The sequence below is a fragment of the Bufo bufo genome, chromosome 5 (genome assembly GCF_905171765.1).
Source record: "Bufo bufo chromosome 5, aBufBuf1.1, whole genome shotgun sequence".
In the NCBI taxonomy this organism is placed as follows: Eukaryota; Metazoa; Chordata; class Amphibia; order Anura; family Bufonidae; genus Bufo; species Bufo bufo.
This window is the reverse complement of record NC_053393.1, coordinates 341,706,432-341,732,026: the sequence shown is the minus strand read 5'-3', so window position 1 is coordinate 341,732,026 and position 25,595 is coordinate 341,706,432. Positions and strand designations below refer to the sequence as shown.

General features: G+C 46.2%; 1 pseudogene; it reads right to left on the bottom strand.

Annotated features, from left to right (window-relative positions):
* Window positions 1-3,972: 3,972 nt before the first annotated feature.
* LOC121002518 overlaps window positions 3,973-25,595 on the bottom strand; it is a 112,503-nt pseudogene continuing 90,880 nt past the window's right edge.

Sequence of the window (25,595 nt, the reverse complement as noted above, 5' to 3'; positions counted from 1 at the left end):
ACATTTCTTGGTTTTTGAGGTGTTTACTCCACTGAAGCTCGTGTTTTGCACTTAAATGCCTGGTCTTGCAGGTTGTGCTCAGGTTGAGAACGTTTATGCCTTGCTTCAGGCTCTGATTGCACAGCGTGCAAATTACTTGTGTCTTGTCGTCAGCACATTGTCTGAAGAACTGTCACGCCAGGGAACTCCTTGGAGCTGGCTTTGGTGTGCTCGGTCCCTTGCTGCGGTGGGCAGTAGCAGGCGTACTGTCTAGAGGATGACCGCTCTGCTTTTGCACCCTGCTCCCTCTTCTGCTGTGCTGGTGGCTCTGTGCGACCACTGCCTCTTCCTCCGATCTACACAGGTTACTCACATGACCTTGATTCCATGTGGGGTCGAGAACCTCATCATCCCCCATGTAATCTTCCACTCAGTCTTCACCCCTGCCCTCCTTGTCAGTCTGCACACTTTCAAAAGCCCCAGCAGTTGGCACCTGTGTTTCGTCATCATTCGAGACGTGCTGCGATGGTCCAGAAATATGGGCATTTTGCCAGCACGGTCAGAGCAGAGCGGACTTAAAAAACTTGTGAGCAAGGGCACTATAATTGTTGCGCGGGTGCCGTGCACATGCGCAGCTTAGAGGGAACACTGGTCATGGTTATGGAAACAGTTGAACAATCTGTTCTACCTTGTTTCTGTCACTCCTATCAAAATGAATAGATGTTACAGAAACAGCATAGCATGGTGAGCTACACTCTTTATGCAGCACAAACACAGCTCAGCTTGCTGTGATATGCTGTTCTCAGAGCTCTATTCAGTTTCTATGGGAGTTACAGAAACAGGGAAAATGCACCAAACGGATATGCCACTGACTATACTGGCTAGTCATAAATGCAGATATTAAAAGCTGAGACTTTCGCCAATATATTCCTGTCAGGAAAATATCGGAGCCCATCATTGCACCACGTCACGGTCACTCAGCATGGCAAAGGGTCCTACCACTACGCTACCTATGGTGTGAACACGGTCTGAAGGCGATGTAATCCAGCTCGCAGCCAGGCTTCCACACAAACGCCTAGCAGGACAACTAGTGCAATGTGAACACACATTTTTTGTTACCTGCAATCAACAGGATTATGTGCAAACTTCCAGTACTAAAAGTTTGGAAGCAAAAATATTTCAACTGGCTGATAAAGAAGTCAGACTATTCTGGACTATTGAGTCATTGAAGTCCTACAAGGAAAGTGGGCGTGTTCCCAGAGGCTTACGCCTCTTTAAAGAGATCGTGCAGTATGAGGATGATCCCCTATTTATAGGGGAATGGAAAGCGGCACACCAGAGATTCTCTTTAGAGATTATGGAATTGGTATTGACACGGGACCAGCAAGAGTACACCAGTGTCACAGAGGAATTAACTAAGGCAAAGGGGGAGTTACAAAAACGACTCATGGAGTCGCAATTCCATGGATTTGAGAAAAGGCTTAATAAAAAATTACTTGCCACACAGGCGGACATCAAAGATCGAAAGAGGGACAAATTTATCAGAGATAAAAATGATTATGAGGCTGATCGTGTCTTTGACTGGGGTAAAAAGCGAAACCGCCCCAAACGAGCCCCACGGAGAGGACGCCATAATTTCTGGGCTACCGATTCGGAATCAAGTGCCTCCGAGGGAAATGGAGCTAATCCAGCTGAAGATACAACAACCCCTTTAGAAAAGGCACGAGAAGGGGGCGTGGTAGACGTGGAACAGCAAGCAAGAGGAACCAGAAAATCGACAAGAAGAAGACATCAGGTCTCCTGGCGACAGTAGTTCCTGACGAACTCTATATCCAAGCACCCCCCGAAAATGTGGTTCTCAATCTCACAGGCTCTGAACTGCCCCAGGGCTGTATCCCACTCCTCAATCGGGGGCTGGGATACAGCCTACCTGGACAGTTCAACCTGGTTGACTTTGAGATAGATCTGTTTTTGTCTATCCGCAAGCTATACCTCAAGAGATTATTCTCTGAAACTGCCTCTCAGGTCCTCGACCCCTTACAGGGGGAGGTTCCTGCCACAATGTCACTCACTGATTTCCATTTGTCTGATAAATTCAGTGATGAAGAAATTTCCTGCATCCATTTCCTTTCCAGCACTGAACCTGATGAATCCACAGATGGAGTAGAACATTTCAGCAGATACACAGGGGGCATCGGGTCCACCTTCCTTCCTCCCATGCCGGCCGGCTCACCAATTGACCTGTTCCACAAGCAAGTTTTGAAAGAAATACGTGCGCTGGTGTATCCAGCAGCACCTTCCAACCTCACGGCGGAAGAATCTCATGCTTTATTGTGGTTAGGGAAGCAGAAAAATATGGTGATTAAGCCGGCCGACAAGGGAGGGAACGTGGTCCTGATGTCTAGGGAGTATTATATGGAGGAGGCCAATAGACAGTTGGGAGACAGTACAGTTTACATGAAGTTAAGGGGGAACCCGATACCTGAAATATCTTCCAAACTTTGCCGGTTTATTGATCAGCACATATATAACGGGTTTTTACCTAAAAATTTTAGGGATAAACTCGTGCCAGCCTTCCCAAAAATCCCCACTTGGCATTTCGTACCAAAAATCCATAAATCCCTCACCCGACCTCCGGGACGTCCCATCGTGGCAGGCATCGGTTCAGCGCTGGAACCTCTATCTGGCTATATTGATTGGCTCCTTAGACCATTACTAAGGAGCACTCCGACATACCTCAAGGATACGGGAGACTTCCTCCGGGCACTCCGAGGTCTGGAGTGGCGGGAGGAATTCAGTCTCGTGTCCTTGGATGTCGAGAGCCTATATACTAGAATACCCCATGACCTTGGGTTGAGGGCTGTTGATACAGTCCTCAGCAGAAGCAATAAGAGCGCGGTTTTCATTGACTTCGTCCACAAGGCATTAGACCTTGTTTTGTCAAACAATGTCTTCCAATTTGATGGACAGTGGTACCGCCAGGTACTAGGCACGGCCATGGGCACGCCTGTCTCGTGCACATTTGCCAACCTGTACCTGGCGGTATTTGAGGAGACCTATATTTTCGCGGTGGATAACCCCTATGTGAGCCACATCAGCCTATTCTTAAGATATGTGGACGATATTTTTCTGGTCTGGTCGGGGAGCGAGGAGTCGTGTCGTGCATTTGTTGATCACCTTAACGCATGCAATCGCATGAACATGAAGTTCACCATCAATTTTGGTGGTGAAGTTCTGGATTTTCTAGATGTACATGTTACGGTAAAAGATGGAGTGATGCACACTTGTGGCCACCGTAAGCCGACAGCGACAAACTCGCTCCTCCACCAGACCAGCTTCCACCCATCTTCAGTCAAACGCGCAGTTCCATACGGACAGTTCGTCCGTCTGCGAAGGATCAATGACACGGACGAAGGTTTTCTTCGCCAAGCTGGAGAACTTAGAGCTAGACTCATTAGTAGGGGCTATCCACTGCGAGAAGTCTCCGCAGCCTTATTAAAAGCGTCTTCATTTGACCGTAATTCCTTGCTCACTGAACGGAGCAACAGTACTAAACCCTCACGTTTTGCTTTCACTTTTCAATATAGTCCGGTCGCTGAAATGGTCCGGCAGACCATCAATCGAAACTGGGACCTTCTCAAGGGAGACCCCACTCTTAACAGCTTCACTGAAAACAGACCATTGGTCACATTTAAAAGATGCCCCACAATTAAAGACAAGTTAGTCAGAAGCGTCTTTTCTTCACCTAGAGATGAAATTTGGTTGAAAAAACCGACGGGCAATTTTAGATGCGGCCATTGTTCCTTCTGCGTACTTAATGTCTGCTCTAGGTATCTACAAATAGGTGGTGTATCGCACACAGTACGGGACTTTATTAATTGCCGTACGTCCTATGTAGTATATGTGGTTTTCTGTCCTTGTAGACGCTTCTACATCGGAAAGACAATTCGCCCCCTGTTCGAGCGAATTCGCGAACACATTGGCTCTATTCGATCAGGCAGAGGCAGTCCACGCCTCATTGAACATGTCCGCACGGCCCACGACGCGTATCCGCGTTGCCTCTCCTTTGCGGGCATAGAGCATGTCCGCCCCATCCCTCGGGGTGGTGACCGGCATCGCCTGCTCCTGCAGAGGGAGGCAAGGTGGATCATGCGCACGGAGGCCATGCATGCGGTAGGAATGAATGATAGAAATGACATGTCTGTATTTTTGTGAAACTTCATGCGCTCATGTTTGGAGGGATTTTATGCGACTTGTCTTTCCCATGTAGAAGTGGATCCTTTCCCTTTGTCTTTCCCTAAAAACATTTCGCCTATTTGATGAGGCTTTATATACATACCGTGGACCATGGTTCATATTAAGGAATCTTAACTTACTGCCGTAGCATCTCGACCTCGATATAGAGATGTAATTTTGCGACTTGCCTTATATGTACGCTTTAATATTCGTCCTTCCTTTGTATGTTTTCTATATCTGTCTTGTTTTGGCTCAATTAACCATTGGATTGTAACCTTACCTGTTGATTTGCATGTATTTTTATCACGTCACATCTGTGGGAGTGAGATACTTGCTGACGGCGTCGGCCGTCCCCCTATCCACTTCGTATAAAGCGCATGTATGCGCAATGACGTAATCAGTGGCCTGAGGAAGCGCGTCGTAGCGCGCGAAACGGCCGTCGCTGCTTGCAACTATGTGTCCGCCCCGGATCCTTTCTGCTACCTGCTGAGGAAGCCACAATAAAAGACACCTTTGATACATTTCGGTGAGTGCCGCAACCTTATTCCTATTCCTCCCTTCAAGTTGCAATGTGAACAAAGCCAAGACTGCAAGCCACGCCCATATCAGACCCTGTGATGGAGGTCACCAGGTGCAAAAGAGTGTTTGAATGCCAGGTAACGGCACATACACTACATATAAAACAAGACAAAAACACAGAAATATAGTGGCAATACTGGAGGAGCGGCTCAACCCCTAACACTGTAGCGTGTTTTACATTGGGGGAGCAGCCCCACCGCATGTGGACCGCAGCAAGTGGACCTGGCATTCAAACACTCTTTTGCACCTGGTGACCTCCATCACAGGCTCTGATATGGGCGTGGCTTGCAGTCTTGGCTTTGTTCACATTGCACTAGTTGTCCTGCTAGGCGTTTGTGTGGAAGCCTGGCTGCGAGCTGGATTACATCGCCTTCAGACCGTGTTCACACCATAGGTAGCGTAGTGGTAGGACCCTTTGCCATGCTGACTGACCGTGACGTGGTGCAATGATGGGCTCCGATATTTTCCTGACAGGAATATATTGGCGAAAGTCTCAGCTTTTAATATCTGCATTTATGACTAGCCAGTATAGTCAGTGGCATATCCGTTTGGTGCATTTTTTCTGTGATTTATATGATTGTATTTACATCCGCACAATGCTCCGTTTTGTGTAGGATGCCCTTGTGGTGCATGTGGACCGCGCCGACATCCTCCACCGTATGCATTTTTTGCTGGGGATAGTCGTTTGCTGCGGTCCACATGCGGTGGGGCTGCTCCCCCAATGTAAAACACGCTACAGTGTTAGGGGTTAAGCCGCTCCTCCAGTATTGCCACTATATTTCTGTGTTTTTGTCTTGTTTTATATGTAGTGTATGTGCCGTTACCTGGCATTCAAACACTCTTTTGCACCTGGTGACCTCCATCACAGGGTCTGATATGGGCGTGGCTTGCAGTCTTGGCTTTGTTCACATTGCACTAGTTGTCCTGCTAGGCGTTTGTGTGGAAGCCTGGCTGCGAGCTGGATTACATCGCCTTCAGACCGTGTTCACACCATAGGTAGCGTAGTGGTAGGACCCTTTGCCATGCTGAGTGACCGTGACGTGGTGCAATGATGGGCTCCGATATTTTCCTGACAGGAATATATTGGCGAAAGTCTCAGCTTTTAATATCTGCATTTATGACTAGCCAGTATAGTCAGTGGCATATCCGTTTGGTGCATTTTTTCTGTGATTTATATGATTGTATTTACATCCGCACAATGCTCCGTTTTGTGTAGGATGCCCTTGTGGTGCATGTGGACCGCGCCGACATCCTCCACCGTATGCATTTTTTGCTGGGGATAGTCGTTTGCTGCGGTCCACATGCGGTGGGGCTGCTCCCCCAATGTAAAACACGCTACAGTGTTAGGGGTTAAGCCGCTCCTCCAGTATTGCCACTATATTTCTGTGTTTTTGTCTTGTTTTATATGTAGTGTATGTGCCGTTACCTGGCATTCAAACACTCTTTTGCACCTGGTGACCTCCATCACAGGGTCTGATATGGGCGTGGCTTGCAGTCTTGGCTTTGTTCACATTGCACTAGTTGTCCTGCTAGGCGTTTGTGTGGAAGCCTGGCTGCGAGCTGGATTACATCGCCTTCAGACCGTGTTCACACCATAGGTAGCGTAGTGGTAGGACCCTTTGCCATGCTGAGTGACCGTGACGTGGTGCAATGATGGGCTCCGATATTTTCCTGACAGGAATATATTGGCGAAAGTCTCAGCTTTTAATATCTGCATTTATGACTAGCCAGTATAGTCAGTGGCATATCCGTTTGGTGCATTTTTTCTGTGATTTATATGATTGTATTTACATCCGCACAATGCTCCGTTTTGTGTAGGATGCCCTTGTGGTGCATGTGGACCGCGCCGACATCCTCCACCGTATGCATTTTTTGCTGGGGATAGTCGTTTGCTGCGGTCCACATGCGGTGGGGCTGCTCCCCCAATGTAAAACACGCTACAGTGTTAGGGGTTGAGCCGCTCCTCCAGTATTGCCACTATATTTCTGTGTTTTTGTCTTGTTTTATATGTAGTGTATGTGCCGTTACCTGGCATTCAAACACTCTTTTGCACCTGGTGACCTCCATCACAGGGTCTGATATGGGCGTGGCTTGCAGTCTTGGCTTTGTTCACATTGCACTAGTTGTCCTGCTAGGCGTTTGTGTGGAAGCCTGGCTGCGAGCTGGATTACATCGCCTTCAGACCGTGTTCACACCATAGGTAGCGTAGTGGTAGGACCCTTTGCCATGCTGAGTGACCGTGACGTGGTGCAATGATGGGCTCCGATATTTTCCTGACAGGAATATATTGGCGAAAGTCTCAGCTTTTAATATCTGCATTTATGACTAGCCAGTATAGTCAGTGGCATATCCGTTTGGTGCATTTTTTCTGTGATTTATATGATTGTATTTACATCCGCACAATGCTCCGTTTTGTGTAGGATGCCCTTGTGGTGCATGTGGACCGCGCCGACATCCTCCACCGTATGCATTTTTTGCTGGGGATAGTCGTTTGCTGCGGTCCACATGCGGTGGGGCTGCTCCCCCAATGTAAAACACGCTACAGTGTTAGGGGTTGAGCCGCTCCTCCAGTATTGCCACTATATTTCTGTGTTTTTGAGTTACAGAAACAGGGTAGCACAGCCTGATTGGATGTTACCATGACCCGAGTCACTTCTAGCAGTTGCATACCACAGGTATTTCCATCTCATCAACGGTTGGCTGAGATCTGAATAACCCTTTAAATGTAAAGAAAGACCTAAAAATAGTGTACTTTTCATAACTTTTTTGATCTAAATTTTTACATTCAAAAACTTTTCCTCTTAGGCCTCTTTCACACGAGCGTTGCGGAAAAATGTGCGGGTGCGTTGCGGGAACACCAGCGATTTTTCCGCGCGAGTGCAAAACATTGTAATGCGTTTTGCACTCGCGTGAGAAAAATCGCGCGTGTTTGGTACCCAAACCCGAACTTCTTCACAGAAGTTCGGGCTTGGGATCGGTGTTCTGTAAATAGTATTATTTTCCCTTATAACATGGTTATAAGGGAAAATAATAGCATTCTGAATACAGAATGCTAAGTAAAACAGGGCTGGAGGGGGTTAAAAAAAATAAAAAATCATTTAACTCCCCTTAATCCACTTGCTCGCGATGCCGGGAATCTCCATCTGACTCTTTTACTGTATAGGACCTGTGGAGAGCATTAACTATAGTTTAAGGACCTGGGATGACGTCACTCTGGTCATCACATGGTACGTCACATGATCTTTTACCATGGTGAATCACCATGGTAAAAGATCATGTGACGTACCATGTGATGACCGGAGTGACGTCATCCCAGGTCCTTAAACTATAGTTAATGCTCTCCACAGGTCCTATACAGTAAAAGTCAGACGGAGATGCCCGGCATCGCGAGCAAGTGGATTAAGGTGAGTTAAATGATTTTTTATTTTTTTTAACCCCCTCCAGCCCTGTATTACTTAGCATTCTGTATTCAGAATGCTATTATTTTCCCTTATAACCATGTTATAAGGGAAAATAATAAGGTTCGGGTCTCCATCCCGATCGTCTCCTAGCAACCGTGCGTGAAAATCGCACCGCATCCGCACTTGCTTGCGGATGCTTGCGATTTTCACGCAACCCCATTAATTTCTATGGGGCCTGTGTTACGTGAAAAACGCACAAAGAGGAGCATGCTGCGATTTTCACGCAACGCAAAAGTGATGCGTGAAAATCACCGCTCGTGTGCACAGCCCCATAGAAATGAATGGGTCAGTATTCAGTGCGGGTGCAATGCGTTCACCTCCCGCATCGCATCCGCGCGGAATACTCGCTCGTGTGAAAGGGGCCTTAGAATTTTAGATCCCAAAGATACATAAACAGACAGAAAGAAAAAAGTCTGCTACTGCTGCAACCAGTTTTGGCCTTCATAAGCCGGCAGATGTTTTTTTAATCTTTTCATCCCAACCTATCAAGAGTGTCTTAGAACTCATTTATTCTTCCATTGATGTAGCCATACGAAGGAATTTGAACAGCCAATCATCTGATGGCTAGCATAGTACTCTGCTACACTTTTATATGTCCCTAATAAAAAAATAAAAAAAGACAAATCAAGAAAGAGATCTGCATGAGAAAGGCATGTGCAATTCAGTATTCATTTCAAAACAATAAAAAAAAAAAAATTTAAACCTACATATACAACATCTTCATTCAATCATTCATCAGACTTTTAAACAGTTTTCCAACATAACTAGGAGTGAACAGACAAAATTTGCTTCTCTTGCTGAAACACTCCTTTTGTTTTTTGGGAAAATACATACAAAATTGCACGTCTAACGCAGGTTTGCATCAGAAAGAATTACCTTTTTTATTTTTATTTTTATTTTTTTGCAAAAAAGCCAATTTACATATCTGGGTTTTGGGAAAAATATTCAAATTAGCTTTCCTGACAAAAATAAAAATAAATATAATCCTTTCTGATTCTAGCTGATGCTGGACATGCTAATTCACATTTTTTTTTTTCCCTAGAAACCAAGGGCAGCCAAAAATAGTATCTCATATATTAGCTAGTTTTCATAATAGAAATAGTGCCCAAACAGAGGTCCTCTCAACTAGAAAAACTGACTTTGTTTTGCGGTGATAAAGGGTTTTATCCTGGAAGAGCTATTATCCTAGTTTTGCTGGGAAGCCTGTTTAAAAGTCTGAGCAATGATTCAATGGCTATGCTGTATCTTTAGGTGTGAAACACTCTTTTTCTAATCCTTTTGGCATGAAAGTTGAATTGCACATTTATTTATTTTTGTGTGCAGAATGCAGATCTTTTCCTCTTGATTTGCACAAACTAAATTGCAAAAAAAAATAGGCCTGTTAGAAGCTGATATAAATTTTCTCCTATATTTTATTGATGAACTTTTTGGTGGTAGCTTCACACTGTTCCATTCAGTGCTTTTCAAAATAATATTTTTTATCTATTTCCATGCTTGTGCTTCATAGATCAACTTTCCCCTATTTTCTTATCCACCAAGTTTTTGGTTGTAGCCTTGAACTGTTTTCATAATATAATTTCTTCTAGTAGTAGCATCAAATTTTTAATTCAGTGCCTTTTTATAATAAGATTTTTTACCTATTGTTTTTTGAATTATTATCTGAAGTTCGGGAAAAAAGACTTAACATGACTTAGGTGCATGAAGAGTTTACTGAACTATGACAAAAGATATGCAGATGCAACTGAGCTAAACTTGATGGTGAATGAGTGAAGTAAAACATGTCTAACTTTTTCAACGTATTTCAATGGCTTTTGTCACAAGATGGCAAGGGATAACACTGTGACATGTTATCAGAGTTATCAGAGTACATTTTTGCTTGGCTACATGTGTATATACAAAGACAAAGATAAGTAACCGTGAGTCATCAAACAGATGGGTGGGCTCCAGATAGACCAGCACCCAACATAGCAATCGGCTGATGCTCATATGATACAAAGAGAGGTGATAACAAGACATCTTATGATGATGTATTCAACGGAGATGAGCTAATTGCCATAAAGTGTTTTCTACTTTCCTGCCCCCTCCTAGCCCCATCTGAAGGTTATTACACATGTACAGTTACTTCATAATCAAGTAATGCAGCTAGGTATCGAATATCTCACCATTTGCATGACAAACAATTAAAAGGGAAGAACCAATTAAAATCCATGATTTATATTGTCCTTGTGTCCTGACAAAATACTTCTGTGGAAAAGAAACATACAAGCCAGTCTCCTTTCCAAAGGTGTCTGAAACCAGGAACCCAGCTCTTACTGAGTAACTACTCTATAACAGAGCAGAGCAAATAAAATGTGCTTGGCTGCCTAAGATGCCTTTGTTGGGGTACTATTTCTCTTTATGGAGAGCACCAAGTACACATGAGCAGTATTGTAATATAGTCAACACTTCTCTGGGGTTCTTCAAACAACACTGTATATACAAATTAGCACATCTTAGATCTGGTGGCATGATATGAATGACAATAAATTTAAGTTAATACAATCTGAATTTTTTTAGGAAATTTGGGATGAATTCTGATTCTGTAGAATCTGAACGCATTTTACAGCCTCACAGGCTGATTTTAATTAGTGTCAGTACATAGTCAGGCCTGCTCCACTTCACTCACTGAAGCCATTGCACCAGGAGTGAGATAGTTTGTGGACTCTCACTGCAACCCTTGGTATGTATTGGCGGCGGTGATGCTGTGGAGTGGGCCTGCTGTGTAACCTACACTCCCTGAAGTGTATGGTAGCCATCATGGCGCCTAACAGGTAGAATTTAGCGTAGGAACCCGTCTAATAGAGATTGCCTTGACGTTCGGCAGACGGGCTCAGATTATTTTGTACAAAACGATTTGCCAAGTATCTCTCACTTATTAGTGTAGCACTTGTAATTTTTATGCAATTTTGTACTTTATATTGCAGTGAATTGTCGCATTGCATGTGTTTCGTCTTTTCATGTTTTTCCTTGCCTTCGCAATGTGCTCCTGCGGTTTGGTGTGCTGACTGACCCCCTTTTTTGGTTTTTCTTTGCAGTCTTTGCTGGAGGTGTGGCTGCCTCCCCAGTCATGCACTCCTGACCACCCTGTCTGCCTCACAGGCTGATTTTAATTAGTGTCAGTACATAGTCAGGCCTGCTCCACTTCACTCACTGAAGCCATTGCACCAGGAGTGAGAGTTTGTGGACTCTCACTGCAACCCTTGGTATGCATTGGCGGCGGTGATGCTGTGGAGTGGGCCTGCTGTGTAACCTACACTCCCTGAAGTGTATGGTAGCCGTCATGGCGCCTAACAGGTAGAATTTAGCGTAGGAACCCGTCTAATAGAGATTGCCTTGATGTTCGGCAGACAGGCTCAGATTATTTTGTACAAAACGATTTGCCAAGTATCTCTCACTTATTAGTGTAGCACTTGTAATTTTTATGCAATTTTGTACTTTATATTGCAGTGAATTGTCGCATTGTATGTGTTTCGTCTTTTCCCATTTTACATCATGCCAGAGATGCTCTATAGGACAGTGGAAACCAGAGAACCAAGGCAAACTCACTGACATTTTCCTGGAACCAATCCATTACTATGTGGCTCTTGTGGCATAGTATCCTGCTCTTGACTATGTGGCCCTTATGGCATGGTGTATTGTCCTGCTCAAAGTGTCTTTCTGCTACATGGTAAACAGGTGCCATGATAAACTTGATTGATGAAAAGGCGCTAATTGACGTGTGACGCCACCAGATCATCATGCTGGGTGGGTGCGGTGATTGACACATTTTCTTCCATCAAGATTGCCTCAACAGCCCCTCTGCGATGAAATGGATGAGGTGAGTGTATATATTTTTTTGTTTTAACCCGATTAACACCCTGATAGGCTGAATGAGACTCTCAGATGCCGCGATCAGTGTTGAATCAGCATCTGATGAGTTAAGTGACGAGGGGCGGCGTGATCGCTGTTCTCCATCATTGCAGCGGCTCCATACAAATGTTATTCGTCACAAAGTAATTTGTAATGAATTGAATTTTTGAAAACTTTGCTCATCTTTATTAATAATCATTCAGTACAGATGATAGATAGATAGACATTATTAAGTAATGTAGTTAGTTTCTAATTACATATTACACATACACTAAAATGGTATGCAAAGTTAACTGATGATGGAATACTTGTATCAGAGTATTTTAACAGTATACCAATTTTTTAAATCAAAATTCTAGAGGAGCTTGTTTTGTATTGTTGTTTCTCTCAGCAATAATTCACTGTGTAGGATTGATATGGCAAGGCTTTGAGGTGTGAAGAAGTGTTCAGAAACTTTATCATGACTTCATTGCAGGTGTTTTATTTTTTGTGTGGAAAATCAATATTCCTAAATAGCATACTATGGCAATGTACTCAACGTTTTCTGCATGATTTCCCTAGCATCTGCTGGGGAAGTCAATTCAGTCCTTTGCAATGGGGATAGATTAGAATTGATTTATTAGTGTTGTAAATAGATATTTTCTGATTACAAATAATCAAATCTCCCTATTTGTGGAATACAATTAAAAACATAACAGTGTATGTGGTTACAGTTTTAGACTATTTGATGTCATTTGTACTATAAAACATAAGGTACATATCATGACGCTTTTTTGTCATATACAGTGTAGGGGTAAGCAAATCAATTTGTAACAAACTGTATTTGTTACTAATTTCACAAAATGAATCTGAAGCTTTTCAAGTTCATATCAGATAAATGGTGTGAAGCGCCATTTTACTGCATATGTTGGTGGGAAAGCCCATGAGGGAACAAGAAGAAGGACACTTACATGACCCTGAAAGGAAGTGGGGAGGGCTTGCCTTGATTGACTTCAAGACTGACAGACAGCCTGGATGAGCCAATCAGTGAGGGAAGCAGGCAGGGAGGTGCCATAACAGAACAACTAGAACACCATTTTATTTTTAGCTGCTGATGAAGGTGGATGGGTATAGCAGTGTCTGATAGGAAATGATCTTATACAAAATACATTCACAATCAAACTTTAAGGGAAAGACAAGATAAAAGAATAATTGTGTAGAATTGGAAATATGAGCAGGAAGAGCTTTCAGGGAGTGGGGAGCTGAGACTGGGTGTGGTTGACATAGGCAGTGCCTTCTAGCTGCAGTTACTGCCTTATAACACAGCTATAGTTGCTGCAGAACCTCAAAAGCAGCCACCTACAGAAAAGAACATTTTTTTTCTGATTTGAACAAAAAACAGCTGTTTTTTCCCCCAGTACAATTAGCATTATGCTGCAGTGCTGACTGCTGAGCAACAAGTGTAAATTTTATTTTCCAGTGAATCATATCCATTTGCAGGGCCGCTGATAGAAATCATGGGGCCCCGTACAGCATACATGACGGGGCCCCCTTCAGCTCCACCCCCTGATCCCTCCTTCAGCCACACCCCTGGCCCCGCCCTTGGCCCCTCCCCAGACGCCGCCTTGAAACAACATGCAGATTTGTCTACAAGTGATATTTATGGCGCTGGGGGGTCGTCTGTGAATGGCGCTGTTATGGAGGGGATCTGTGAATGGCACTGTTATGGAGGGGATCTGTGAATGGCACTGTTATGGAGGGGATCTGTGAATGGCACTTTTATGGAGGGGATCTGTGGATGGCACTGTTATGGAGGGGATCTGTGGATGGCACTGTTATGGAGGGGATCTGTGGATGGCACTGTTATGGAGGGGATCTGTGGATGGCACTGTTATGGAGGGGATCTGTGGATGGCACTGTTATGGAGGGGATCTGTGGATGGCACTGTTATGGGGGGGATCTGTGGATGGCACTGTTATGGAGGGGATCTGTGGATGGCACTGTTATGGAGGGGATCTGTGGATGGCACTGTTATGGAGGGGATCTGTGGATGGCACTGTTATGGGGGGATCTGTGGATGGCACTGTTATAGAGGGGGATCTGTGGATGACACATACCGTATATAGCATCTTATGCTATGTGTCATCCACAGATACCCCTCCATAACAGTGCCATCCACAGATCCCCCCCATAACAGTCATCCACAGATCCCCCCATAACAGTGTCATCTACAGATCCCCCCATAACAGTGTCATCCACAGATCCCCCCCATAACAGTGTCATCCACAGATCCCCCTCCATAATGGTGCCATCCACAGATCCCCCCCATAAGTGTCATCCACAGACCCCCCGGCCCCCCCCATAAGTGTCATCCACATGACAGACCCCCCCCCCATAACAGTGCCATCCACGGATCCCCCGCCCTCCCTATAACAGTGCCGTCATGACGTCATCCATATAGATCCCCCCCCCGCCACTCACAGTAGTATACATTAATAAATCGGTGCAGCCGTGCAGGCTGCAGACAGTAACTTTAATTTTAGCACAGGCACAGCGCTCATCTCTTTACTAAAATACTACCTTACATTCAGCTCCTGCCTCCTCCCTCCACCCTCCAGTAACAAGTGCGGGCGGCAGCGCTCACTCACTGACGTCACGCGCCTGCGCCGCCTAGTGGGAGGAGCAGGCGTGTGACGTCAGTGAGTGAGCGCCGCCCCCACACTGCCTGCTGTTACTGGAGCCAGCCCACTGACAGCAAAAAAATTAAAATGGCTCGGGAGTAGGGTTGCCACCTTTTCTTCAAGCCAAACCCGAACAGAAGGGAGGGAGGGCCCCCTTCCAGGCCCCGCCTCCAGCCACGCCCATGTCCCGCCTCCAACCATGTCCCGTCTCCACCCTTGGTCGCTGTCGCACCGCGATCGTTACGCCCCTGATCCCACGCCTGCGCCGTCCCGTTTAGTATTCGGCGCAGGCGCGGGATTTACGGGACGAAGAGGAGAACTCGGACGTCAATCAACTGGACATGGGCGTGCCACTGCCAAAGGGTGAATAGACGGAGCCTCTAGGTGCTGCAGGAACGCCCTCATAGCACCTAGAGGCTCATTAGCATATGATAAGTCTTTATTTTAAGAGAACGGCGGCAGCGGCAGGCAGGGAGTTATGTACTGCTGACATCAGCACATCGCTAATGTCAGTCAGCTACATAACATAACGTTTTTTCTGATGATTGACAGATTCAGAAACCTGTTTAAAGGGCTTCTGTCACCCCACTAAACTCTTTTTTTTTTTTTTTTTCGGCTTCTTATAATCCCTATACTGCGATATATGAATACATAATGTTATTAGTCATTTTGGTTCAGTAGATAATGAATAAAACAGATTTTTATAATATGTAAATTACCTCTCTACCAGCAGGCAGGGCGGTTACTTGCTGGTAGCATCCGCATCCTCCTATCATAATGACGCCCCCTCCTCATGTTGATTGACAGGGCCAGCGAACGCGATCGTCCTCTGGCTGGCCCTGTCTGCTATCAAGTTATTGCGCCTGCGCCGTAGCGGTCTTCAGTCGGCACAGGCGCACTGAGAGGAGGACGCTCGCTCGGCCGCTCCTTCCTCAGTGCGCCTGCGCCGGGTGTAGATGTGACGTCATTGGTGTAGGCGCACTGAGGAAGGAGCGGCCGAGCGAGCGTCCTCCTCTCAGTGCGCCTGTGCCGACTGAAGACCGCTACGGCGCAGGCGCAATAACTTGATAGCAGACAGGGCCAGCCAGAGGACGATCGCGTTCGCTGGCCCTGTCAATCAACATGAGGAGGGGGCGTCATTATGATAGGAGGATGCGGATGCTACCAGCAAGTAACCGCCCTGCCTGCTGGTAGAGAGGTAATTTACATATTATAAAAATCTGTTTTATTCATTATCTACTGAACCAAAATGACTAATAACATTATGTATTCATATATCGCAGTATAGGGATTATAAGAAGGCAAAAAAAAAGAGTTTAGTGGGGTGACAGAAGCCCACACTGTTACATACAATTACACAATTCAAATGTTTTATATTTCTACCTTTTTAGAAGTGAGTGACAGACTAGGACAGGTGTCAGGACTCAGGAGTCAGGACTGTCTTGGTCAGGTTGTCTGCAGGCAGGGCACAGTGGGCACTACATGGGCAGGCTCAGGCTGCTGGAGCTGGACTGGAGAGGAGAAGAAGAATGATTTCTCCCACGGAGCTCCCTCTGCCTCTCTCTCTGATGTCATCACTTCCTTATCAGAGAGAGGGAGGGAGGGACTAGGAGGCAGGGGAGGAGCGAGGGGAGGAGCCTGAACAGTGAGTGAACACAGCGCTGCCTGGCATCACTGTACTGTAGTGTGTAGACTGGAGGAGGGAGGAGGGAGGAGGGGAGGCTCGGGAGCGCTGCGCTCAGCTGATCACCCGGAGTGACAGCTTAAATATGCGATCGGAGTCTCGGTCGGACCACACTGCAGTTTGAATGAATAATCCTGTGCCAGGGTCTAAGAAAGGCTTGTACCCGGGCACAGGATTACAAACCCGGACTGTCCGGGTGAATCCCGGACGGGTGGCAACCCTACGAGTCGGGAGTCGGCAGCCCGGGCCCCCCTGCCAGCCGGGCCCGGTACAACTGGGCCAGCTGTACTGGCCTATCAGCGGCCCTGTCCATTTGTAATACATGCATTGCATTATAGAAGAAGCATTGTATAGCAATAAAGACATCTGCTGCCACTGAGCAATTTTTTTTTCAATGCATCATATCTGTGTTGTTTTTAAATGTTTTTCATTGTAGTAAAAACAATAATGCCATTTTTCTACCAGTGAACTTACACCATACACAGAAATCAAACCACCTTCTGTGACGGTAATGTACACAACAGACAGGGGGGAGGCTAGTGACCACTGCGCTCCACCCTCACCCCTGGCCCTGCCTACTTGCCTCGCAAGTCCTAATGACAGGGGACAACTAGACGACAGTCCCTAACTTAGGATACGTGCTGGGAAGACAGACAAGACAAATAACGGAACGTGAACGGACCGGGTCAATACCTAGAGAGCTACGCAGTACTAAGGAATGAGCAGAGAATAGTCCGGAAAAGCCGAAGTCAAATACCAGGAGAGAAACGAAGTACAACAGGAGTCCGCAAAGAATCGTCAGGTGGAAGCCGGGGTCAGGATAACAGGAGAGATGCACAGTACAGGAGGAGCAGGCAGAGAATCGTCAGGGAACACAGGATCAGGTAAGTATGCAGGAACAAAACAATCCCCAGATACCTAAAATTAACAGGCAACCTGTGGCCAGCAGGCTGCCTGTATTTATAGTGGGGAGTGAGGGTCATGTGACGTGTCCAGCGTCATATGACCGACAGACAGACAAATCGAGCACCGAGTGATCACTCGGCGCTCAAGGCAGACCTAGGAGCTAGCAAAGCCACCCTGGGAACGAGGCCAAACACAGATCCTCACTCCCGAAGCTAAGCAGCAGGTCTGCGGATGATGGGAGACCGAGTGCGCCTTTGGCGCCCCGTGACAGTACCCACCCCCTTTTACGAGGGGCCACCGGACCCAAGACTTCAGGCGATGGCCTTTCAGGGTGTTCTAAATGAAGTTTTCGAATAAGTCTAGGAACCTCCCTGGCAGGTACCCAAGATCTCTCTTCAGGTCCATACCCCCTTCCAGTGAATCAGGTACTGCAAGGAATCACGCACCTTCCCGACATCCACTATTTTAGACACCACATACTCGACAGCATCATTAACAAGAATCGGCAGAGGCGAGCCTTTTGATGGTACTACTGGTTCAGCATATCTTTTAAGTAGAGATTTATGGAACACATTATGAATGTGGAATGACTCGGGCAGATCCAACCTAAATGATACTGGGTTAATCACCTCCATGATCTTATATGGTCCAATAAAACGAGGAGCAAATTTTTTAGAATCTACCTTGAGAGAGAGATTCTTGGAGGATAACCACATCTTATCCCCAACCAGAAAATTTGCGCCCCTTGAACGTTTCCTATCGGCTTTGAGTCTTTGAGAACTTTGAGCATTTTCTAGGTTCATTTGAACCCGGGCGCCCAAACTGTGCACAGTTCAGAAGATAGCCTATCCGCCTCAGGGTTAGAGGAGGAGATGGATGACCCAGAATGAAAACGGGGATGAAAACCATGGTTACAAAAGAAAGGGGAGACCCCAGCAGAAGAATTAACACGGTTATTCAAAGCAAATTCAGCCAACGGAAGGTATTTAACCCATAATTGCTGGTCATCAGCAACAGACGACCTCAGGAATTGTTCCACAGACTGATTAAGGCGTTCAGTCTGCCCATTATTCTCAGGGTGGTAGGCGGAGGAAAAAGACAACAAAATCTGACATCTTTGACAGAAAGCCCTCCAAAATTTGGACACAAACTGCACACCCCTGTCAGATACAATATTTTCCGGGATACCATGTAACCGTACAATTTCTTTCACAAAAATAGACGCCAGGGTCTTGACATTCGGGAGTTTACAGGGAGTGCAGAATTATTAGGCAAGTTGTATGTTTGAGGATTAATTTTATTATTGAACAACAACCATGTTCTCAATGAACCCAAAAAACTCATTAATATCAAAGCTGAATATTTTTGGAAGTAGTTTTTAGTTTGTTTTTAGTTTTAGCTATTTTAGGGGGATATCTGTGTGTGCAGGTGACTATTACTGTGCATAATTATTAGGCAACTTAACAAAAAACTAATATATACACATTTCAATTATTTATTTTTACCAGTGAAACCAATATAACATCTCAACATTCACAAATATAAATTTCTGACATTCAAAAACAAAACAAAAACAAATCAGTGACCAATATAGCCACCTTTCTTTGCAAGGACACTCAAAAGCCTGCCATCCATGGATTCTGTCAGTGTTTTGATCTGTTCACCATCAACATTGCGTGCAGCAGCAACCACAGCCTCCCAGACACTGTTCAGAGAGGTGTACTGTTTTCCCTCCTTGTAAATCTCACATTTGATGATGGACCACAGGTTCTCAATGGGGTTCAGATCAGGTGAACAAGGAGGCCATGGTATTAGATTTTCTTCTTTTATACCCTTTCTTGCCAGCCACGCTGTGGAGTACTTGGACGCGTGTGATGGAGCATTGTCCTGCATGAAAATCATGTTTTTCTTGAAGGATGCAGACTTCTTCCTGTACCACTGCTTGAAGAAGGTGTCTTCCAGAAACTCGCAGTAGGACTGGGAGTTGAGCTTGACTCCATCCTCAACCCGAAAAGGCCCCACAATCTCATCTTTGATGATACCAGCCCAAACCAGTACTCCACCTCCACCTTGCTGGCGTCTGAGTCGGAATGGAGCTCTCTGCCCTTTACCAATCCAACCACAGGCCCATCCATCTGGCCCATCAAGACTCACTCTCATTTCATCAGTCCATAAAACCTTAGAAAAATCAGTCTTGAGATATATCTTGGCCCAGTCTTGACGTTTCAGCTTGTGTGTCTTGTTCAGTGGTGGTCGTCTTTCAGCCTTTCTTACCTTGGCCATGTCTCTGAGTATTGCACACCTTGTGCTTTTGGGCACTCCAGTGATGTTGCAGCTATGAAATATGGCCAAACTGGTGGCAAGTGGCATCTTGGCAGCTGCACGCTTGACTTTTCTCAGTTCATGGGCAGTTATTTTGCGCCTTGGTTTTTCCACACGCTTCTTGCGACCCTGTTGACTATTTTGAATGAAACGCTTGATTGTTTGATGATCACGCTTCAGAAGCTTTGCAATTTTAAGAGTGCTGCATCCCTCTGCAAGATATCTCACTATTTTTGACTTTTCTGAGCCTGTCAAGTCCTTCTTTTGACCCATTTTGCCAAAGGAAAGGAATAATTATGCACACCTAATATAGGGTGTTGATGTCATTAGACCACACCCCTTCTCATTACAGAGATGCACATCACCTAATATGCTTAATTGGTAGTAGGCTTTCGAGCCTATACAGCTTGGAGTAAGACAACATGCATAAAGAGGATGATGTGGTCAAAATACTAATTTGTCTAATAATTCTGCACTCCCTGTAGATAGAGGAATGAAATGAACCATCTTGCTAAACCTATCGACCACTACCCAAACCACAGTCTTACCCTCCGCCGGCGGCAGGTCAGTAATAAAGTCCATCGAGATATGGGACCAGGGTCTACTGGGAATGGGTAGGGGTCGTAGGTTACCAGCAGGGCGAGTCCTAGGTGTCTTAAACCTAGCACAAACCTCACAGGCTGACACCTAAATAGAGTGGGCACCAATAGGATCTAGAAACCAACTCTCTAGTGCCCTCAAAACCAGGATGTCCACAAAAGGCAGAATCATGACACTCGCCCAACAGCTGGAGACAAAATTGTATGGGAACAAACAACTTATCTGTTGGGGTGGTTGCCGGTGCCAGATGTTGTTCAGCCTTAATGAGAGCCGTGATATCTTGGGTTAAGGCTGCTACGAAGATATTTGCTGGTAGTATGGATTCAGGCGGTGCCTCTGTAGGCTGAAAAGCATGGAAGCTCCGACATAATGCATCAGCCTTCACGTTTTTACTTCCAGGCCTGAAAGTAATGGAGAATTCAAAACGAGTAAAAAACAGTGCCCATCTAGCCTGACGGGGATTCAGCCTCTTAGCAGATTCGAGAAACATAAGGTTCTTATGGTCAGTGACAACAGTTACACAATGCCTTGCCCCCTCCAGAAAAAGCCTCCACTCCTCAAATGCCCACTTAATAGCCAGCAACTCCCGATTCCCTATGTCGTAGTTTCTCTCGGTGGAAGAAAATTTTCTGGAAAAGAATGCACACGGTCTCAGGTTAGTTAGACTAGCAGGACCTTGTGAAAGAACTGCTCCGGTGCCGTCCTCAGACACATCCACCTCCACAATAAAAGGACTCTCCTGATCTGGCTGGATCAGAATGGGAGCGCTACTGAATGCCTTTTTTAGTGTTTCAAACAAAGTAATAGCCTCAGTAGACCAGTTCTCCAAATCCGCCCCTTTCTTAGTAAGGTCTGTCAACGGTTTAGCAATTACTGAAAAATTCTTAATAAATTTACGGTAGTAATTGGCAAAACCTAAGAACCATTGTAATGCCTTTAAGGATGAAGGCCTTACCCATTTCTTAATAGCTAGTACCTTAGCAGCAGCAGGCCATAGTTGAGTTTCAGCTGCAGCAGGCATGGGTCAGTCGCACTGCGGAACAGCACCACTTCACCACCAATGACTGGGCCTCCATGCGAGACCTGTGTGCCCTGTTGCGCTGTTTCAAGTACTCCACCAACATGGCCAGTGGCGATGACGCCGTTATCAGCGTTACAATACCACTTCTATGTCTCCTTGAAAAAACACTTAGGGTGATGATGGAAAAGAAAGTGGCCCAGGAGGAGGAGGAGGAGGAGGAAGAGGGGTCATTTTTAGCACTTTCAGGCCAATCTCTTAGAAGTGACTCAGAGGGAGTTTTTTTGCAACAGCAGAGGCCAGGTACAAATGTGGCCAGACAGGGCCCACTACTGGAGGATGAGGAGGACGAGAATGAGGAGGAGGTGGAGGAGGATGAGGATGAAGCATGTTCACAGCGGGGTGGCACCCAAAGCAGCTCGGGCCCATCACTGGTGCGTGGCTGGGGGGAAACACAGGACGATGACGATACGCCTCCCACAGAGGACAGCTTGTCCTTACCTCTGGGCAGCTTGGTACACATGAGCGACTACATGCTGCAGTGCCTGCGCAACTACAGCAGAGTTGCCCACATTTTAACGTGTGCGGACTACTGGGTTGCCATTTGCTGGATCCCCGGTACAAAGACAATGTGCCCACCTTACTTCCTGCACTGGAGCCCAAGGCGAAGGCAGAGGAGGAGCAAGAGGTCGCCAATGCAGCTGTGTCACGGCCAGCTCCTCTGAGGGCAGGGTAAGCATGGCAGAGATGTGGAAAAGTTTTGTCACCACGCCACAGCTAACTGCACCACCACCTGATATGGAACGTGTTAGCAGGAGGCAGCATTTCACTAACATGGTGGAACAGTACGTGTGCACACCCCTCCACGTACTGACTGATGGTTCGGCCCCATTCAACTTCTGGGTCTCCAAATTGTCCATGTGGCCAGAGCTAGCCGTGTACTATATGTTTTTAATTTGTGGAATGATAGTATGTTCACACTGTGCGGCTTTTCTTTCCAGGGAGCGAATACCTTGGTACTCCCAGGGTTAATATGTCCAGAGAACGTCCGCACAGTGTGTTATCAATTATACCTGTGATTGAAGTAGCAAATGAAGAGGTGTGTCACAGTGTGTGGCAGCCTATGGGGCTGGAGACTCCTTCCTTGATTTTGGAGGAGGTGCACTCCAACTCCTTTAAATTGTGAGGTCACACATGGCAAAGTGTTACGACTAAGGGTACTCACCCGAAACGCGTCAACGTCCATGCAGTGTATGAGGTGGCTATGTCCGTTTTCTACATGTGATTAATAAAGAAGAGCTGACAGAGGATCTCTATTGTCTCCGGGACCTTTTTCTTCACTTATTTCTACCCTTTTATGCCTTGGAGGTGCTGGCCTGCCCAGCGGCCAGCGTTTTGTCTGAACGTGTATTCAGCACGGCAGGGGGCGTCATTACAGACAAACGCAGCCGCCTATCCACAGCCAATGTGGACAAAGCTGACGTTCATAAAAATTAACCAGGCATGGATCCCACAGGACCTGTCCATCCCTTGTGCAGATTAGACATTTATAACTACCTCCCCTTAACAATATATTCTTGTACTCCAGGGCACTTCATTCAATCCTCTTTTTTAATTTTACCATTATATTTCGGGGCAACCCAAAGTTGAATGAACCTCTCCTCTGTGCCGGGGCCTAAATATCTGACAGTGGCCTGTTCCGGTGGTGGGTAACCTGAAGCCTGATTCTCTGCAATGGGACCTCTCTCCTCTGTCTGGGTGCCGGGGCCTAAATATCTGACAGTGGCCTGTTCCAGTGGTGGGTGACATGAAGCCTGATTCTCTGCAATGGGACCTCTCTCCTCTGTCTGGGTGCCGGGGCCTAAATATCTGACAATGGCCTGTTCCAGTGGTGGGTGACGTGAAGCCTGATTCTCTGCTATGACATGAAGCCTGATTCTCTGCAATGGGACCTCTTCTCCTCTGTCTGGGTGCCGGGGCCTAAATATCTGACAATGGCCTGTTCCAGTAGTGGGTGACATGAAGCCTGATTCTCTGCTATGACACGAAGCCTGATTCTCTGCTATGACATGAAACCTGATTCTCTGCTATGACATGAAGCCTGATTCTCTGCAATGGGACCTCTCTCCTCTGTCTGGGTGCCGGGGCCTAAATATCTGACAGTGGCCTGTTCCAGTGGTGGGTGACATGAAGCCTGATTCTCTGCTATGACATGAAGCCTGATTCTCTGCTATGGGACCTCTCTCCTCTGTCTGGGTGCCGGGGCCAAATATCTGACAGTGGCCTATTCCAGTGGTGGGTGACGTGAAGCCTGATTCTCTGCTATGACATGAAGCCTGATTCTCTGCTATGGGACCTCTCTCCTCTGTCTGGGTGTCGGGGCCTAAATATCTGACAATGGCCTGTTCCAGTGGTGGGTGACATGAAGCCTGATTCTCTGCTATGACATGAAGCCTGATTCTCTGCAATGGGACCTCTCTCCTCTGTCTGGGTGCCGGGGCCTAAATATCTGACAGTGGCCTGTTCCAGTGGTGGGTGACATGAAGCCTGATTCTCTGCTATGACATGAAGCCTGATTCTCTGCTATGGGACCTCTCTCCTCTGTCTGGGTGCTGGGGCCTAAATATCTGACAGTAGCCTGTTCCAGTGGTGGGTGACATGAAGCCTGATTTTCTGCAATGGGACCACTCTCCTCTGTCTGGGTGCTGGTGCCTAAATATCTGACAGTGGCCTGTTCCAGTGGTAGGTGACATGGAGCCTGATTCTTTGCAATGGGAACTCTCTCCTCTGTCTGGGTGCCGGGGCCTAAATATCTGACAATGGCCTGTTCCAGTGGTGGGTGACGTGAAGCCTGATTCTCTGCTATGACATGAAGCCTGATTCTCTGCTATGACATGAGGCCTGATTCTCTGCTATGACATGAAGCCTGATTCTCTGCTATGACATGAAGCCTGATTCTCTGCTATGGGACCTCTTTCCTCTGTCTGGGTGCCGGGGCCTAAATATCTGACAGTGGCCTGTTCCAGTGGTGGGTGACATGAAGCCTGATTCTCTGCTATGACATGAAGCCTGATTCTCTGCTATGGGACCTCTCTCCTCTGTCTGGGTGCCGGGGCCTACATATCTGACAGTGGCCTGTTTCAGTGGTGGGTGACATGAAGCCTGATTCTCTGCAATGGGACCTCTCTCCTCTGTCTGGGTGCCGGGGCCTAAATATCTGCCAGTGGCCTGTTCTAGTGGTGGGTGACATGAAGCCTTATTCTCTGCTATGGGACCTCTCTCCAATTGATATTGGTTAATTTTTATTTATTTTATTTTTATTTTTATTTATTTCCCTATCCACATTTGTTTGCAGGGGATTTACCTACATTTTGCTGCCTTTTGCAGCCCTCTAGCCATTCCTTGGCCGTTTTACAGCCCTTTTAGTGCCGAAAAGTTCGGGTCCCCATTGACTTCATTTCCGGGAAGTTTGGCCGAACTTCTCGAACCCGAACATCCAGGTGTTCGCTCAACTCTACATGAGACACATGAGATTTGAAATCAGGAGAAAATATCAAAATGTCGTCAAGATATACAAAGACAAATTTATCTAAAAACTCTCTAAGAATATCATTCATAAAGTTTTGGAACACAGCTGGGGCATTGCTGAGTCCAAAAGGCATAACCTGATATTCAAAGTGCCCTGCCGGAGTATTGAACGCCATCTTCCATTCGTCTCCCTCCATGATTCGGATTAGATTATATGCCCCTTTCAGGTCAATCTTAGAAAACCAGGTTGCCCCCAGAACCTGGTTAAATAAATCCGGAATCAATGGGAGAGAGTATCTATTCTGGATAGTGATCTTATTCAATTTCCGGTAATCAATACAAGGCCTAAGACCACCATCCTTCTTCTTAACGAAGAAAAACCCCGCTCCCATAGGAGAGACAGAAGGTCTAATGTGCCCCTTACCGAGGCTTTCCTTAATATAATCCTCCATGGCCTTGCGTTCGGGCTTAGAGAGATTATAAATACACCCCTTAGGAAACCTGGCACCTTCTACTAACTCTATGGCGCAATCATAAAAGTCTATGGGTTGGTAGTCAATCAAGCTTGCAAAAAGAACAGAATATGGCGGCACTGCTACTAATCAGGTAAATGAAACCGGCCTCGTCTACTGGCTCAGCGCCAACAATGCAGTAATCCAATCTTCGTGTGTGGTGCTCAGCATAAAGAGAGGAAGCAGAATCGAATGCAACAATGTAGAAGTAGTATCAAAAGA